Source organism: Marmota monax, unplaced genomic scaffold, assembly GCF_021218885.2.
Source record: "Marmota monax isolate L192 unplaced genomic scaffold, Marmota_monax_Labrador192_F-V1.1 WCK01_AAM20220418_F8-fsc00106, whole genome shotgun sequence".
Lineage (NCBI taxonomy): Eukaryota > Metazoa > Chordata > Mammalia > Rodentia > Sciuridae > Marmota > Marmota monax.
This window is the reverse complement of record NW_026695218.1, coordinates 5011723-5016698: the sequence shown is the minus strand read 5'-3', so window position 1 is coordinate 5016698 and position 4976 is coordinate 5011723. Positions and strand designations below refer to the sequence as shown.

At 41.1% G+C, this 4976-nt stretch overlaps 1 pseudogene; it reads right to left on the bottom strand.

The window, feature by feature from the left end:
- Positions 1-621: 621 nt before the first annotated feature.
- On the bottom strand, positions 622-1351 carry LOC124084833 (COP9 signalosome complex subunit 8-like; annotated as a pseudogene).
- Between the last annotated feature and the right edge of the window lie 3625 nt (positions 1352-4976).

The following is a 4976-nucleotide window of genomic DNA, read 5'->3' as shown; positions in this document are numbered from 1 at the left end:
CACATTTGCATGGCAAGCCCTCCACCGCCAAAACGAATATAGTCCCGCTACTGGGAAAACAACAACAACAAAGTAACGCTAACAAACTGGTTTATTCAGAAAATGGCCTACTTGCTCCTTAGCTATATTTATGTACCTATTAGTGATTCTCTGGAGGTGGGGAGAAAGGGATAATTTCTCCAAGGAGGGTGAATCACAATCCCAGCAATTCAGGCCCTGCTCCTGCTCAAGTGCATCACTGCAGCTCTGAAGGAGGTGTGCACAGGGCAGGAAGGCGGCTGACCAAGCAGTGCTCTATACCAGGCAGGAGAACTTGAGTTAGGGATCTCCAGGAACTAGAAACTAATGGCATAATACTGATGAGCTCCATCCAACCAGATTGTTAGATATTACAAAATGAGAATTGCTTTAACAACTATTTGGCATAATGTGTAAGGATGAAATATACATACCATATTTTATTTTATCATAGAATATGTATTTTATCACATACTCAGTAAGGAATGCTGAGGTTCGTATAATCCATCCAGTAAATTGAAAATAAAGATTTTACATTTCTGTATTTGTCAGTGATTCTGTATTCAGAGATTCTGAAGTGGATGCTGAATTCAGAATGGTACATCAGTTTTCAAGGAAAGCCACATAATCGATCAGTCTGGCTGACTGCTGTTCTTTAGGGATCGGTGGAAGTGGGGCAGGCTCTGATAAAGGAATAAACCTGTTACAGGAAACATCCAGGGCCCCTGCAACTGGCTTTCTGGGCAGAACCATTCTGGTGGTGAAGTCGGCTTGTCATCCTGGTTCTAGTGTACCTTTCACAGTCTCTTCTACAGGAAGTTCAACAAAGGTTGCAAAATCATCAGCAGTTTTCGAGGTGTATGCTTGAGAGACCAGGACAAAGGCGAGTCTTCTTGTGGCATCTCTGTGCGTCCATGATTGGCTTCACTGTCTGGGACCACTGATGGGCGCTGATGGTCACGAAGATCCCAGGGAAATCCCGTTGCCAGACTCTCTGTCCTACTGACCAAATTCTCCCAAGTTCAGAATTTGCAGATTTTATATCAGGTGGTATCCTTTCCCAAAGATGTCTTGCATTATTCATGTCATTGTGAAGTAAATATAAAGCTAGAGCTGATGATACACTGGGGGTATAGCAATTCTTCTAGGAGCCTCAAGACTCCTGGTTCTCACACTGATACAGCAACTTTTTGAAACTGAAGGCTCCTTCCGCCATCACCACCACTGGTATCTTCCCTAGTGGTCTTTCAGCAGCACCTATCAGCCACCAGACCCCTGATGCTCTCATAGATTCTTGATAGTAGCGTGGATTTGCTATGTAGCATCCTTGCATGCAGGACCAATATATATTGATTTCAAGAACAGGATCCATGAATAAGATCTCAAAACTTCACAATAGGATGAGAAACAGAATAAAAAGGAGACAATGTGGAGCATACCATATCAAGATGCAGAACAGTATTTCTTATTTATAGACTGTGATTCTTCTGCCAATTGAGAAGAGTCCTTACAGTGTCAAGACACCTCTGGATGAGGTTCTCTCTGTATGGTTGTATTGCTCTTTATAATTGTTCCTAGCTAATCCAACTCAAGCCCAACTAACTATACCTTGCTGAAAGGGTGCCAAATTAAGTTTCTTTTTCTAGAGCAGCTTGCCAGAGTTTTTTCTAAAGGAAAGATTTATGATACAAGATCCTTAGAATGTTACAAAAAATATTGCTAGCTTACTTTATACTGTTGTGCTCATCACTTAAAACAATGCAGAATTAGAAAGCTACTCATTTTCATGACAACAAAACTGTCCTAGAGAGTGAGATTTTATTTTCAATGCATCTTACCAAAATTACAAGTATATAACAGATTGATGAATACTTGCCATCTTGTAGATCTTTCCATGATGAATCCTAGAATCAACATTTCTTACAATGCTGACTATAAAGATAACATTAAAATAGCTATTATGAAAAATATGTGGATGTGGGAGACCGACCTTACACGTTACTGAGTTACACTCCCGGGCTGGGTGCTGAGGCGCTCAGTCTCAGAAATGTGGCAGAGATTTCCCCACCCTTCTTGGGTTAGAGGGATGGTGCCTCGTGCATGGGTGTGTCTTGCTACAGCCCATGGGTGGAGGTACGCTCACCTGTTCCTTTGTAATATAACCCCTTGCCCTGTTTAGGATAGAATCTTCCATGGAAGTGCCTTGTGTGTGTTCCCTTCTCTTACTGTGCCCTTGGGTGTGGCCTACCCAGGTGTCAGTCAACCTGCTGACAGTGGACATCATGAAGATACTCAGCCCCCTGAAACCTGACCCCTTGCCTCATTTGAATAGCTTCTCCTCAAAAAAAGAGTCAGCACGTGCTCTCTCTCTCTCTTCCTGCGGACCCTTAAGGTCAGAGGAGCCGTCACAGCAACCCCAAAGAAAGAGGTATTTGTGTCTCTTGTGTGGTTATTTCGTGCAGCCCAGTTAGCCCAGTTCAACTGGAGTGACCCTGAGCCTTTTAGTCGCAAGAACAGAAACCCGGCATGTGGATAATACTTAAAACGAAAAAGCTCTCAAGGTATTGTTTTAAGAAGTATTTTTTAAGTTTGAAGATTTTTCTTCGATTACTAATTAGGAAAAAATTAAAGCGATTTACCCAAAGACAGTTGCCAAAGCCTTGTACTGGCCTTATTTTGGGCTCACAGAATTAATTTGCACAGAATGGGATAGAGTTCCACATTTCAGCTTAGCACAAGTCTTAGCTAGAGGGGATTGAGAGATAACACAGCATGGGGAAGGCCCCAGTGATCATTTCAATGTAACAGTAAAGACAAGCAGAACAAAGGGATTCAAGTTAAAACAGGATCAGTTAGGATGATGACGAGACAGGCTTTTTGAAATTTTCACCTAATGAAGATGACATGACCATGGCTTGAGAACATGAGCTTTGAACAGGATGTGTCTGTGTTCAACCCTGAGTTATCAACTGTATAACAGGTAAATTCTTCCATCTCTCTTTCAACTCATCCATAAAAGATTAGAGATCTATAAATTGTACCCACCTCAAAGTTGTGAAAATACATAAATACTGATAAGAGGAGCTGGCACAGATGCTGAGCCATTGTCCATTCTCATTAAATGGCATCCATCATTAGTGTTGGCATTAAAGGGACAGGGTTTCTTTTGCTGGGGGTAATTAAGCAGTAAAGCACTCATCAGGCATTTTCCTGAGCTCATTTGGGTGATTTCTAAGGATCATCTCTTGGTTAACTAGGATTCCTGGCAGAAGAGAGCTCACCTTGTTCAGCTCTTTTTGCACACGCCTCTTTGCTGGTCTCAATATGGGCCCCTACACTTCATGCATACCTCCTATATCCCTGCCCCAACCAGTGACATCGAGGCTTCAGAGGAATAAAAAACACTCTCCTCAACAATAAAAATTAAAGAAAAAAAAATAAAACACTCTCCTCCTCACAAGGCTGAGAAGTCCCTAAAATTCCTCTACTTTCCACCAGTAGCTCCCACCAGTAGGTCAAGTCTTATGCTTAGCTATAGGATTCTAACCTAGCAAGATAAATATTTATTGAGCTCCTGACCTTAAGTTGAATAATGGATGATCTTGTTGATGAATGCCCAGACAGTATTGGTCTATTCCTGATTGCAGGGTTTTTGTTTTGCTTTGTTTTGTTTTATAATTGGCAATTTCTGGCTCTATCGCACAGTGGGGTGACTGTAGCTAACAAGAATGCAGTATCTACTTGAAAAAAGCTAGAAAAGAAGATTTTGAATGCTCTCACCTCAAAGAAATGGTAAATCTTTAAGGCAATAAATATGTTAAGTACCCTGATTTGATTATTACCCAATATGTATACTTATATCAAAATATTATGTTGGACCCCATAAGTATGTGCAACCATTATGTGTCAATGAAGACTGAAACAAAAAACAAAATCTTGGCTGACTCTCTAGGTCTTCTCCTTTATGAACTAGAACACTCACCAATAATCAAAACACAGTTCAAAATGAGTCTTACTATTTTAACATAATTATGTTTTAACATAATTTATATTGATAATAGCTCCCTGGCTACCCCTCCCAGAATGGCTGGCTTTAAGCATAGAATTCCTATAATAAACAGCAAGAATTGATTTCAAAGTCATTTTGCAACCAGGGGAATTCCAGGCTTTATGGCAAATTGTGAAGGAAAATTTTAGGTCAGAGAGAGAGTTCTAGTACTCCCCAGCCTCCCACCCTACCTCTCCAGATAGATTGCAACTTCCCACGAAAGAAGGCTAGATGTAAAACAAAGTGGCTGAAAATAAGTTCTCATTTTTAAAGGAAATTAGAATCCTTTTGGATTCTCTTCTCCTTAATTTGACTCTTATGCTTCTAGTCACTCTGGGAATTAGGCACTTGAAATCAAACAAGAACGATTCTATTCATCTCTTCTACCGGAATAAATACTGTCCAACTATGTCAGAGAATCAACAGAATTTGAGTCAGTTTTCTAATCACAAAGGAAATTTATTGAGAAGTTTTCTGGGACCCCATGGAATTGACCCCATTCAGGAAGATGGAAACCCCAGACATGATAAGTGTGAGGTCTGGTCTGGTCCAGGAGCAGCCTTAAGAGAGGGCCACCTGGCCCTGCTGCCGCCACGCATCACCAATGCTTTAGGAAATTTAAGTCACACTCTCAAGGTGTAAGTCCCAGGTAGGGACATCCTGTTGGTTGAACCTAAATCATTGCCACAGCCTGGGGGCAAGGAAAGGGATGACATCTTGTCTTTAGTTCCTTTAATGGGAAGTAGAGTCCTGCCACCTGCCTAATTTGCGAGTCCTTTCAAGTATCAAAGATGCTTATATACCAGGTACACACACACACACACACAAAAGTGTGTGTGTTGGGGGGGTAAGGCAAATATTCACTTCATCAGGAGTCCAACAAGTCTAACCTTATCTATATAATTTTATC